A 14189-nucleotide genomic window follows, 5' to 3' on the forward strand; every position below is an offset into this window, starting at 1 on the left:
TGATTCAAAGGCCTTGCCATCTACCATAGGATCAGTAAGCTTCAGTCTTTCTGAGTGGAGGTGATGAGGAAAGAGGGGGAGGAGGTGTCCGTGTCTTAAAAAAAAGAGTTGAAAAGGAAAAACTAGGAAACAAGCAACTACTCACTATGAAGTTATTGGAAGGAAAGATGCTGTGTATGTTGTAGTTAATGTGAATTGCAGTCTGCATGCATGATAGCACACTTACGTGGCTTATGGGAGAGCAACTCGGTAGCCTGGAGTGGAGTCTTAGCAACCATGAATGGAGAGGAAGCAGGAAGCAGCCTGGGTTCCCTGAAAGAGCTAGGGGAACATCAGCGATGGAGAAGTTTAGGAAGTGTTTAGCCTCAAAATTAGGACAACTTGAAAATGAATTAACTTCTGGGCCTGTAGTGATCTGTGTGTTCATGTATGTGTAAGACCTTTAAGCACAGAAAGGTTTGGGGTGAGTCTGGAAGGGGTCCATGTGTAAAGAATGTAGTTGTTCTGGCTTCCGAGATAGCTTTTTGTGTAGACAGCATGGAAAACGATTACAAAAACAAGTATTGCAAGACACTTAATGAGATGGGAAACTGGCAGTGCTAAGGCTGTGGCTCTTGGGCTCGAGTGATTGTGAGAGAATTGCAGGTTTTTTCTGCTTTCTTTTTCCAAGCAAACATTTTCTGACTCGTGAACAACCGCAAGTCGAGTTTGTTCTATGGGTTTGAGGTCAGCAACCCCAAATCTGCACTGAAAATCTCTCTTGACTTTTGGGATGAGGGGCTGTGACAGCAACTGGACTCAAGGAAAAAAAGATATTTTTAATGTTTGCTGGCAATTCCACCAGTGTAGTCTGAGACTTCATCTGCTGAGATGTCAAACCATCCGTTTTCACCATTTTGGAGCGGGGGTGACTGGGACTGACCAGACCAGTTTTTGGGGAGCTTAGTCAGCTTCCTAATTTCCAGGTATGCTGAGAGAGTCATCTGTGACAGGAAAGGAGAGAGAATGTCAGTAAGTTCCTCTGCGTGAAAGAAGCTGGGCTGCCAGGAGGATTTTCAATTGGAGATCACCAGGCAGCTTTATTATGGGCCCTGTCTTCTCTTGCATGCAGCTCTACCAAGCTTTAACCATTTGTGCTAAAACGCTGCATGTTGGGTGTTTAGCTTCAGGCCACATTTGTTTGGAGTGAAAGAAAAATAATTAAAAAAAAAAATTCTTCAGCCATTTCTAAGAATGCAGCTAAGGGAAAAGTAACTTTAAGTTTTGAGTTCTTTTTCATGTCCTCTCGTTTGTTATTGGAAAGAAGAAAAAAACACAACAAACCTAGAATCCCTAAAAAGGGGGGAGAAAGTCTGACCTGTTCTTCTAGTCCTCAAAGCTGTAATGCAGGGGCATTGAGATTTGGGAAGGGGGAAGTGGCTGGGAGATTGCAATTATAGCTATCGACTGAATAAGCTAGCTATTGGTTATCGTAGCTGACAGTCATCAGCAATGGCGATTTCTCCAGTGCGTTCTGTTCTTAACGTCTGTTGCAATACGGATGGTAAAAAGGACTGTGCATGACCCACTGGAAGCCAAGCACCCTTGTGTACCTCTTACTGCAGCCCAGAGAAAGTCAGTTCAGCTCTGCGAATACTGAAGTTGGCAACCTAGTCCCGTATCTTGAGTTGGCAATTTAATGATCATGTACCTGTCTGTATTTTTCAGGTGCAAAAAACACGTGGGGAACGCATGACCGTTTCTCTTGCAGTGTGATGTATAGAATTTCTGGTTGAGGGGTTTGTCGGTGTAAGGTGAAAACGTTGTTCTTGTGAACATGCTTTACTTTGTAGGCATTTCTGTGCCATATGGAGTAAGGGTAGCTTGAAGGTTGCCTGACAAGATTTGCACACCTTGGCAAACACCACCAGTCTCCTAAATTAAACAATGGCCCAGATGTTCATCAATACCTGGGCATGTGATGCAAACAAACCCCTGATGCAGGGACCCCAGACCACAGCTTGCACTGGCACCTTTGTAGCTTCTGTTGAAGCTAATGGGTCTCTTCAACAGAAGGGGCCTATTAGTGCCAATTCATTAGCAAGACTGAGACCTTGATTTGTAATGAACCCTTAAGTGTAATTTGCAATAGCCTGCTGACTGTATCTTACTAAGCTGCTGTGGGTGCAAGAGGGAAACAGATTGAGGCTGGAGAACTGTTTACCTTTGCTTCCAGTCAGGAGGAGTATCTAGAGCAAAAAGGAATGTGCCACACCTAGGATCTCTGGAGTTGGATTTTCTGGGAACTTCGGCCACGGAGAATGAAATACCCCTGATGCCATATACGCAGGGCAAAGGCGGTGGCTATCTTTAAAAATAGGCATATGAAAAGAGAACTAGAAGTTACTGCATTTGCAGGTTATCACAGCAAGGAAATTCCAGACCTGAAAGGTTTTACAACAGCGAGCAGCATAGGCTACTCCCTGACGTTTCTCATTTGCTTTGCTGAAGTGTTAAAAGAAACCCTGGTTTCTGTAGTTATGGCTAGCCATTAATAAATTACTTTAGGATTTTGTTTTGTTTTGATTATATATAGTGTGCACGTATAATATGTATTTTAATGTGCATTTGAAAACTGCTTTTTTGCTTGATTATGGAAGGGGAGACCATGGAAAAAGTATTTCAAGTTTGCTTTGACAAGACACTTGATTGAAGTCATTTATTCATGTTAAGCACCCAGAGCAATATTGAATAGCTCTGTCTTCCTCTGTTTTGAGAAACTCCTGAAAATGAAAGAAAAATCCCTTTTTTGTTTGTTTTTCAAGAGAGAAAAAGCTGAATTTCAAAATGGGTTAAACAGTTTAGTGATTCGTATTCCATTCCTTGCAAAGTTCCCCCTCCCCCCAAGCCCAACCACCCTTCCCCTCTGCTCTTGCCCACAGAATTACTATGCAACTAATTTTAGAGGTAGGTTTACATGTTTGTTTTAAAAACGCTGCAGTCTTCATCTCTGGTAATCCACCAGGTGGAAGCAGATGTGTAGAATATCTGTACATGTATTTGTATATCTGAGTTTGAGCAGAGAGGGTTTCTAAGAGGGCAGCGTATATGCAAAGGCAGGGGAACCCTTGGCAGTGTCATACCATCAGTAAAGCAAAAATTTGCAGTTAACCACTAGCTGGATTCGTTGGTGGTTTTTGTTCATGTGGTGGGCCGGGTGACATCGTATTAGCCAATTCTTCTGATGGATGGTTCGAGACCCGTTGCCTGGCTGTTCTGAATTGCAATAGGGAGAAGGCTCTCGGAGAGGGGATGGGGAGAATAAGATAGGAAGTGGTTTCTTAGAGTTGGGTGCTCTTCTTCCCTAACAGAAGTCTTGGTCTGTTAGCCTCGAGTGTGCTTTACTGACCTACGAGCTCGTTCGTAGCTTACTGATGTCTTCTTCCCTTTCGCCTGCCTTCCCATTAACCACCTGGCATCCCTGTCCCTCTCTGCACTTGCCAAAAATGGCATCTTTGATGTTTGGGGGATACCCGTTTTGTATTCAGCCTTCACAATGAATTTGCTTTGAGTGCATCTTTGTCTGGAAATATATACTATAAGTGCTAAAATTTTTATTTTGTTTGGTTAAGGGATGGGTGGGAGGACAGGGGGAGTCCACGTGGTGTCAGGCAGGAAGCTTGAGGTCACTCTAAGTGACCTCCTGAAAGCATCCCTCTGGCCTGAGAATGCTCATGGTCTTCTAAAGACCATTGGTTTAGAAGTTTGGAAAGGGGCTGTGCTACCCAGATTTACACTGCCTGCTATGTTTGATGTAACAGAAGTGCTGTGGCTGTGAACTGCTGCAGGTTTTTGTTCTGTTCTTTTACAATTTTTGTTGTTGTTTCACCACTGACCTCTTGCAGTAAAATTCATGTCACTGCCTGACAAACTGTGCTGTTAATAACTTAAGCTTTACTTACGAGGCAAAGCCTGGACAGTAAGACGTGTTGAATATATATTGGCTTAAATAATTTCCTCACTCACTTGTACTCTTTGAGCTTTGCTTATTTCTGACCATGTTACAGAAACAATCAAATTGCCTAAAAGTAAAGTGTTCCTTTCCATCTATACCAGTGAAGATATTTGCATTTTAAATCCAGAGTTGCAAAACCTAGTCCTCTCCTTGTACTCGCTGCATGTTAGGACAAAAAGAAAATGGAGGAAGAGCTGAAAGAAACCGTTTGCATCACTTGAGGCCCAGTGGGAGCTGAGGGTCAGAATCTCTCCGAGAATTAATCAGTTCACTAGAGAATACGATAATACAAGGAAATGATGGTATTGCAGTAAGGTTTTCTTTTTTTTTTTTTTTATTAGTAGCAGAAACTTTAAAAAGAGAGCGAGAGAAAGCCTGGGAGCAGAAGTGGCCTGAAGGGGAAATGACCAAGACCAGCTTAGAAATGCAGAGAACGGTGTTTCAGGAGTGCTGCTTTGCTGCGTCTGTGTGTGAAACTCCTTTCTGTCTGTGGAGGGAGGAGAGAGGGATCACAGCCTGGTGAAATCTGACTTCTTAATGCTGTTTTGGATAAAATGAAATAGTGCTGGGCCTTACGCTTTTCTTGCAGATTGAGGTTTTTAAACAGGGAGTGCCAGGCCTGCGGAAAAGCGACTGTAATCGCAAATCTGAAAGCAGCGTCCAGCCTTTCTTGTCATTTTTAACAAGCCAAAGCGTCGTGGAAATCTGCCCAGGCAAACTTTTGGTCCTGCTGTGCCCCAGTGCAATAATTATAATGCAGAAACAGCTGATGGGTCACGTCTTCAGCCCTGCACAGCGTTATGACTTGCTACCTACATTCCATGTTTAGCTTTGAGCGATCAGATGGTGCAAGCAACATGAGCTAGCAGCGCCTGAGGACATGCAGCCAGGCAACATGTCCTTTCCCTCTGCAGCTTTGGTTCTCCACTTCTGTCCCATCCCGTCCCCTTAAGGTGATGCATTTTACAATAAATACCACTCTCTGGAGGGGGTCAGTGGCCGTGCGGGAGCATGTGTGCCATTCCCACTGTGCTGTATGTTAAGTCCAAGGGCCCAAGGTTTGTAAATATTGTTTCTAAAGTACCTGAGGACTCCAGGTGAGCTGCTTGCCCTACTTACTGGCAACTCTGGAGCTGTGGTTGGTTGTCAGGCTGTTTCAGCATTGTTACTGCTGTAACTAGTGAAGCATGAGTTGTATTGGAGGGGGTAAATTTTGTCTTTGTGCATGGGAAAGGGTAATTTACAAATGTTTACAAACAAACAAGAAAGTTGAAAGTTATGCTTAATTCAGCTGTGTAAAGACTGAGGGAGGTGGGAAGGGAGTGGGATATTTTGGACTTGTGTTTGTTTTGTGCTTAGCACTGTGCAAAAGGTGCACCTAGCCCTTGATCTAGGAAAAATTGTATGGTTAAGCAGAAAATTACTAACTTATTGCCTGGGACTGCTCTTGCTCTCTTGCTCCCCTCTTCCAGGGATGCCATGGGAGAGGTGTGGTGCAGACATTTTAATTGTGGTAGTTTATTTTACTGTGAACTCATTTTCACTGGGTTTAATTGGAGATCTGAACTTCAGGTAGACTTTTAAATGATCGGAGTGTTCTTTATGGCAGAGGGGTTGCAAGCGAGCTCTGAGCTGGAGCGAAGGGGAGCAGGAGCAGGGAGTCTGGAGATGGACCTGGCTGTGGGTTGGTTCCACTACATCTTTTCATCTTTCCCCGGTACTGCAACACCGCTGGAGTAGAGTTACCAACAACATTCTTGCTCAGGTCTCTCATCCCTCACTCAAATAGAGGGTGTAATTTGACGATGTCTCAGCTCCCCTGTGTGAAGGCTGTTGATGAAACTATATGTGCGTACCTTTTTAAGTGAAAAACAAAAAAAAAGACCAAACAAATGCAAATCCCAAACCATATCAATTCTGGGATCCCAGATCACCGTGTGGTTATTCAAACGCTAGGACTGGCACGAGGCCGGAGGGAGAATGTGTGGCTGGAGCTGCGGGGTGAAGTGAGGACTGGCAGTCTGTCCTTCTGAATGACAGCCATGGCTTACATCAGGTTAAATCAGTCTGTACACTGCAGGCTGAGGCGAAGCAGAATGGATTAAAAACACGTTTTCACTTCTAGCCTTGAGTTTCCTTGCAACTGCACTTCTCTGTCAGCTTGTGGGGAGTATATATATTTCTGCATCTCAGCTGCCGTGGAATAAGAGAGGCATCTTTTTACAGGACACTTCTTGCAAAACTTTAGCATTCACTGAAGTTTTCTGTGTTTGAACTGCTGTGTCCACAACTTTCAAGAATAGATTTTGAATCTGGATTTTTATCTCCTCCTTCCCCATCTGTATCAGCCGTTATCGCCTGCAAACAGGTTAACAGTGAGGCCTGCTGGGCTGCTTAATGGGTGGCCGCCTGGTGCTGCCATTGGGCTGATGCAGATCATTTCTATTGGCCAAGGTTATCTCCCTGCTGACCTTGTAGCCAGAACTCGGCCTCTTGGTGGCATGGTAATTGTGAAAAGGAGGGCTTCTGAACGAATTCATAAAGGCTGGGATAGCCTTTCTGTTTTTGTAGAAGCTGTGTTTTATTTTCACCACTGCTCTGATCGAGGAGACAAAGTGCTTTGATACTAAGTTTGCAAATTCAGAGAAGGTTGTGTTTGAAGATTCTTTTCTTCTAAAATGCACTGTGGGGACTCCCCACATTTAGCATGGCAAGAGGCTGCTGTACCACAGCTTAGCTTAAAAGCCCACTTTTGCTACTGTACTTTCTGAGTTGTTTGCTCACTGAGCATTGATAGCTTGCTGTACGTGACACACAGCATCTGATTTCTTCCTAGCTGTAGCCTTTCATACCAGAATGTCTTTTCCCTTGGTTGTAATTGGTTCAGTTTACTGGACTAAATATGTTTGCATGCTTTTGGGATGAAGAGGGACTTCTGTTAGCTGTGTAACGGAATGAGGCACGGGGATTAATGGGGGAAATGGGGAGAGAAGGAGGAGTTGGGTGGATTTTCTGTTTTTTTCTAGAGGCATCAGGCTCCTCCTGTAGCGAGGGAGAGCATAGTACATCGAACCTAAAGACCTTTAAAGTACATGCTGAAATGGATGCTGGGAAGATACAGTACAGTGCTTGGGCACAACTCCAACGCTCCCAAGGCAAGTAATATTTAAACAAGCTGAACAGCCCCTTTAGGCAAGCAGCAGGAAATCCAGCACTGAGCTTTGTGTTGTTGCATGGTCAGCAGAAGATAAAAGCTCAGGCTATGCAGCTGGGGTTCCCTCCTATCACTGGATGGCAAACTGTTAAGAAAAGATAAAAGGACAGAAAAGAACAGGGGGTCGTCTTACTGAAAAGCATTCCTTCATATTTTAAGCTGTCGAAGTACTTTGAAATACATTGGGCCTGATGTAAGTCAGAAACAGCGTCATCGGCAGCTCTGGTGTGTGTTGGAGCTTCTACATCAGTTGGCAGGCGAGAGGTGAATTTGTCCCTCTGCTTCACCAGAGATAAATGTTTAACATGGGTAGGTTTGTGGTATGCATAGGTGCCTCACCATGAGCTTCACAGCAGCAGGAGCTTCCCAGAACTCTCTTTAGGAGCAGGGTGCGTAATGGTGGGGCTGCTGCTGACTGGGGGTTTCATTCTGAATTGAAACCAGCATTCAGCTGCATATAGTCTTCCCAGGTCCCGCTTTCTGCAGCTGATCCTTGGTTGGGGATTATTTTAACAATGAGGAAGAGAATGTAAATGAATGAGATTGCTATTTCAAGTCGTCTAATCATTATTTACTGTATTCCTCCCCTCCGTCCCTCCTCCTTTTTTCCTGCATCACAGCACTGGTGTCTTGGGAAAGAATATGCTTCAGAGCATTTGTTACCAATTTAGCAGCAAGTACGTGCTCAATTTTGGGATTTCTGAGATCTGTGTGTGCCATATGTAGGCAAAATGTAATATTTGCTAGTTCCAGTAGAAGGGAACAAACACAAATTTGCTGTTCTTCAGATAGTGTTTCTTTAATCTAGTGAGACTTACATTTGTGCAGCCTTTCTGTTTTGGTAAGACGGTTAACTGTCCTCCCCAGGGTGCCTAATTGCTTATCATGAACTAATCAGTCCCCTGGGTATATGAAGGGATGAAACACTGCCAAGATAGGCCTGTGACTTCCCCAAGAGGTGTGATAACCCTCCCAATTACACCACCCTTCGGGGAGCTTGCTTACTGCTATTTTAAAGACCTCGATACTTCAGAAATTATCCACGTTTAGAGATTTTTAGGAAGTTCTAAAGGAGCATATTTGCTGAGGAACCTTTGAACTTGTCAGCTTTCATATTTTTTATGTAAAATCTGTATTGAATAACGTTTCAAGTTTGGTGTGAAATATGCTGAACATGTTGCTGCTGCCACTTCTGTTTATGAAAGCACCTACCTCCATAGCCTCCATGGCGTGCCAGACCCTAGCAGATGAGGAAGGGGCCAGTTTCTGTCTTCAGCTGCCAGTAAGTAGGGATGGAGAAATCTTCTAGCTTCAGAAACCCCGTTTGAAGTTCGGATGAAGGAATGAGTGAAACAAATCTGGTGGTCACTCTCTTCTAATTTTTGGTAGAATAACAGTGGCACATTACCATGTGTGAAATGAGTGGGTAGATTAAGAAAAGTTTTTCACCTTATAGTGAAAAATAGTTTATTTAGCTGGTGGTTTTGCTTGCTTTTTCTTGTTCTAACTCATTCAAATACACACTTGTCTGCTCTACAGCTGAGAAGGCTACCGATTTCCTAAATTCTTCTCTTGTATCTCTTTATATTGAACAGTTGAGTTCCATAAGGTGTATAAAACTTAGTTCAAACCAATAATTTCTGAAGTGGCAGTGGAAAATAGCTCCTGCTGGTTAGTATCTGAGTGAAAGTACGAGTTCTGATGTTGAGGTTTTCTTTGTCTTTTACTTTTGCTCTGACTGAACATCATTTTTATATGAAGTTTGGAGGATGGAATCTGTCAGCTGGGTAGAAATACAGTTGGTTCCTTTAAAGAGTTGTAACCTAATCAAAGAATAAGATCAGATTTATTTTTTTTCCTTTTGTAGCTCTATTAAAACACTTTAGGTCTTGTGCACCTCTGGTCATAGATTCCAAGTGACATCAGCAAGATAATGTAACTATATATATTGCAATAGTATGTACTGGTTTTAAACTGTAAAGCAAGGTGACTTCCTTTTTCGAATTAAAAGAAAGTGGCTGTGTGGGTGTGTATGTATATATGACTGAGAAAATGTTCACGTGGAAACATCACTCCTCAAAATAAGTATGAATTTCAATTTCATAGGTCTGATTATGATACTTCAATGTTGCTTCGCTATGTGGGCAATCTGAAAGTCATTAGTCAAGGTTCCACTGGCAAACTCTTGCTGTCCTATTTCAGAAATTGGGATGAGTGTTAGTGGGTGCACAGGCTACTCGATCAGGTTTTTTGATGTTGTCGTTTTTCTCTATGGTGAACACTTGCAACTACTGCTTTACCCAGAACTGGGTTGAAGCTATCCATAATTCATAACAGTTTGTTTTGGGATAATGTTTTGGTATATTATATGTCAATGGGAGTCAGCAGAAGGAAATGAGTTACCCTTTTCATGTGTGAATTGTGGGAAGAATTGTCTGTATCATCTGCTTGATGGCAATGTGTGAAACACTAGCAGTGCAATTGTTTTTTGGAAAAGGAGGGTGGTTTTGGACAAGCAGCAGACGTTTTTGGCTGGAGGAATAGCAAGTTGAAACTTCACTTACTGAAGAAACCTGTTCACAATTTTGTCTTTTTTTTTTTTTTCCTCAGCGTTCCTGAAATAAACTTCCTGCAATTCTTTGCAGTGTGCAGGTGTCCAGACTCCCCTTTACTTGTGGTCGCCTGTGCAGCCCATCAGGTGACTGAAGGCTGTACCTAAAATTCTGCCGACAGTGTAGTGCACTGCAATGGTCTTGATATAGTTACGGTGGACACCTGGTAACAGCTACAGCCTGTAGCATCCCCTCCTAGTCCGAACAACTGAGTATTGCGTTCCAGGAGTCTACACGTGTGGAGAGCTGCCTGGAATAGAAAAAGGAAAGCTGCAGAGATTGCACGCTGCTGCTTGATCCGTGTGGCTGTTGTGCCGAGGAGCATCAAAACTTTGCTGGATGGATCCGACAGCTCATTGCAGAGTAGAGGGTCAGTCTCGCTGGTTATTTGCAGTTATTAACCTTAGTGGATTTTATTTTCTTGTTTGTTTGCTTTGTTTTCATATTTTTCTCTGTGTGCAAAAGAGGATTGTCGCCTCATAACCAGAATTCTCATGCTCAGGAAACTTAAGGCTGTTCCTACTGAAGGGCTTTGAAGATCAGCAGGCATTTCCTCCGGGGTTTACAGCATTGTCGGAGGAGCCAGTCGCTGCAGAAGTTTTGAGGGCTATCCCCCCGACTTTGGTCATTCCTTACCTCATCAGCACGTGGATTATGCTGTTTGCAGACTGTCTAAGCTCAATGATGACCTCCATGGATTCCTCATGAGCTTTTACAAGGCTGGGCCTGTGTACTTTGTAAAATCCTTTAGAAATGCCTGCTAGGCTTTTAAAGTCCTAGGGCAAAATACTACAAGGAACTTGGAAGGTTAGCAGCTGGATGTGGTTGTGGATGAAGGGGGATTTGTGTGTGTGTGTGCAGTGCTTGTTTTGAAAATGTGTCTTTTTCAAGTCAGATAGAGAGATGTCTTTTCTGAGAAGGCTTCTTGTACATCTGATAAAGCTGAGGGACTTTTGAATTCCATAAGAAATTGTTGAACTGGATCCCTGTGCCCTTTTTTGCACGCGTGTTGCATTCTATGAAAATTAACAGATGCTGTTTCGTTTTGTCACTGTGCAGGAAGCACCTCCCACAGGTTAGTTTCACTGTGTACTTCAAAATAGAAAGAAAACTCATACTGAAGAATACCATTGGCAAGTAGCGCTACTGTTTAAAATTTTCCTAGTGGCTTTCCTGTGAGGATCTCAACTGGAGAGGCTTGCCAGCACCATCTACTGCTATAATTAATGCACCTAACTAAACCCAGAAATAAATGTTGTATTTCAGAATTCAGAGCTCCGCAAACAACCCTGAAGGCTACCTGCCCAGCTGGTATAAGCCAGTGGGTGTGCTCACAAGACTCTGGTAACTTGTTCATCAGTGATGGGAGAGAGATGTTTTTCTCAAGGCTGGGTTCTCCCTTCACCTGGTGGAAGCAATAAACCTCAGTTTGAGTGATTTGTGGTACTTTGGCATCTATGGCAAATATGTATCTGGAATAACCCCAGGTAAAATGAAACAGCTAGCTTGTCTCTTTTAACTCTGCTTCACAACATCAGGAGAATGGCAACCGATGGTCATCTGTGCTTAATGTCACATGGAGACAATGTAGATGGTGTATATCTGTTCCTGGTCAACCTGGAGGTGGTTGACTTGAGACCTGTTTGTGCCTCGTACGGTGCAGGACAGGAGAGCGTCTTTGGCTTGTGAGTCTGCAGGGGGTCTGCCTAGTGTGGCAGGAAGCAGCATTAAAAGGAAGGAGCATAAGAGCTAGGAAGGAGCATTACAGGTTATCTTGCACATGAAAAAGCTGTAGCCGCTTTGGATATTGCAGTTGGAGGCTGACATTACAAATGCCTCGTAGGGTGGATGGGGGAGCAAGGGTTGTACAGCAGACTTCTGAATCCCTTTGCTCCAGCACATCTCTCTTTCCTCCCTGTGGCATGTGGTTTCCCCTCTTAAAATTTCAAGCTAAAACTCTCTAATTAAAAAATCTATTTCAGGGGGTATGTGTGTTTCTGAATGTTTTAAATTGTCTTGATTATAGGTTTTTGTTGTTATTGTTGTTTGGAAAGTGTGACTGGGGGGAACAGTTCCTGTGCTGACCAGAAACAGAAGACAGGAAGATAATGATGTTAACAAGATGGGGGAAAAAAAGAGGTGTTTGTTTAGAAAAAGCCTAGTCACTAAAGCCTGTGGAGCAGAGGAACCCTGCTGATAACACGGATGAAATAGTCTGCCTCTTTCCTAACTTTAGAGGAGTGGAGCTTTGTAATAAATGGCTGCCATGTGGCAGCTGTCTCCCAGCTTCGTGAGCCTGGCAGTAGTTAATCCTGTCAGCAAGTCATGCTCCCTGGAAAAGAGCAGCGAGAAGAGCTGTAAACTCTTGAATCATTCTCTCTGCAAAATATTTCCATGTTGAATCTCTTTCTGCTTAAAATGAATTTGGTAATTTGGTGGAGGTTCTCATCTTTAAGTAGCATTAGAGTGCAGCTGTGTTGGCTTTTAAATAAAACGTTAGAAACGTGCTGAGATGTTGCGATTCTTTTCCCTCTTTAAAAATGAAAAAAACCATTTTAGTTGTGGAAGGTATATGTTCCAGGGTACAAAATGTGCTGTGTAAAGAAGGGACGCTCAGTGTTGCTATCCCTGTGTGTTAAGAAACTACAGGTCAGGCATCTGAGATCATGATTATCCTTCGACGCTTGAGGCTTTAAAATTAATCTGTTCACTTTAGTTTGCTTTTTGTATTTTGCTGAGCATGTAATGTTTCTGTCCTTTCTCCGCAACTTGGAAAACTAGAACTTCGACTTAAAAAAAAACAGTTACCGTATTTTTATGCAGTAATGTAACACCATCAGATTTTTACAGAGCTTGTGATAAAATCATGATGGTTGACAACACTGCCACCAGGAAATGAGTTTTAATCCCTGTAACTTCTACTCTTTCTGTTCTCATGTCATGCATCATTTTACTGCATTATGTTGCGAGACGTAAAGTGCTTTGGCGTGACACCTGGTATGGTGCTCCAAGCAGAGAGTGCACTGGCATCTTCCACAAGGACAGCGGGGTTGGGCTGCAAAGGATGTGTTGGGGGCTCTGTGGTAAGCGAACCGATGCTCCCCTCCTTGGGCTTGCCTGTGCAAGGAAGTTTGCTAGCATGTGGATGCAGTTACAGTGGTGAAACGCCATGTGGGACATAGCTACTGCAAAAGGAGTCTTTTCCTGGTTTAGCTTACCCTATTTCCAGAACTTTTTTTGTAAAATTGCCTGTGCATTCAAGCCCTCTGTGGTGCTCTTTTTAAATCTGTCCTGGAGGAAGAAGATCGCAATCAGGGCACTGCACAAGAAGCAGGGCACTAGCATGGGAGATTTTCTGTATCCTCCTCGGCGTGATTCACCCTGCCCCTCACTACTCCCTGCCAAACTCATCCTGCTGCGCACACACAGCTCTGGCTACGTGTGAAGAGCAAGCATGAGGGGATGAAACGTTTGTTCATTTCTCCCTCCAGAGATTTGCTTTAAACCTTCACCTCAAGTCCTGGGTCCAAAGCTGCCCTTGGCTGAGCTGCTGTCCGTCAGGGCAAGGGATGGCGACAGGGATGGGGACAGGCCTTCCCTCCCTCCCTCCCCAACAGCTGCAGGCGCCAATTGCCAGCGAGCAGCCTGGCCGCATGGTTTCGTGGCTTTTCTTCTTCTCATTATTACTGTTCCTTCTTGTTTCCATGATGCTGTGTGGAGGAACAACCGGACAGATTGTCTGCTCTCGGGATGGGTGCCTGGGCATCTGCATGGCCAGTTGGTACGGCACAGGAGCCCCTGTTTTTTCAGTGACAGCAGGGGCTATTGATGGCAGACTGGGGCTGTGCTGCTGCTGCACGGATGCTTGCTCTTCGCCCACCTTAAAAGGACAAGATATCCCGTGGTTTAGGCTGGCCATATATTGTCGGGGATGTCAACATCTCCGTCAGAGCTACCCAGCCGAACCCAGCGTCCTGCTTCGCCCGCCCCACGTCCCTGCAGCCTCTCCCCAGTCAGAGCCGAGGGGCGTTGTAACTCGGGCTGTTTGGAGGGGAGGTCGCTTTTCTTCTCTGTTGCTCAGAAATGTTTTCCATCTGGCTCTCCCATGTGCAATCCGTCTAGCTCACCCCTCAGGCTCTTGGACAAGTATCTCCTTCCCTCAGCACAGTGCTTGCCTTAGCCATGTAGGTGATGGGACACCAACCTATAGCTTCCCTGCCCTCAGGGTTTCAAATTAACTGAGTTTGGCAGGGCAAAGCAAAAATTAAAAAAAAAAAAAAAAGCAAACCCACAGAGCTATAGTTTAGATTGTTACCTCATTTTGCATTCCTTGTCCCCTCTTGCCTGTCTGAGGCGGCGGCAGCAGCGG

This window comes from Phaethon aethereus (genome assembly GCF_964289735.1).
Source record: "Phaethon aethereus genome assembly, chromosome: 2".
NCBI classification, from domain to species: Eukaryota; Metazoa; Chordata; class Aves; order Phaethontiformes; family Phaethontidae; genus Phaethon; species Phaethon aethereus.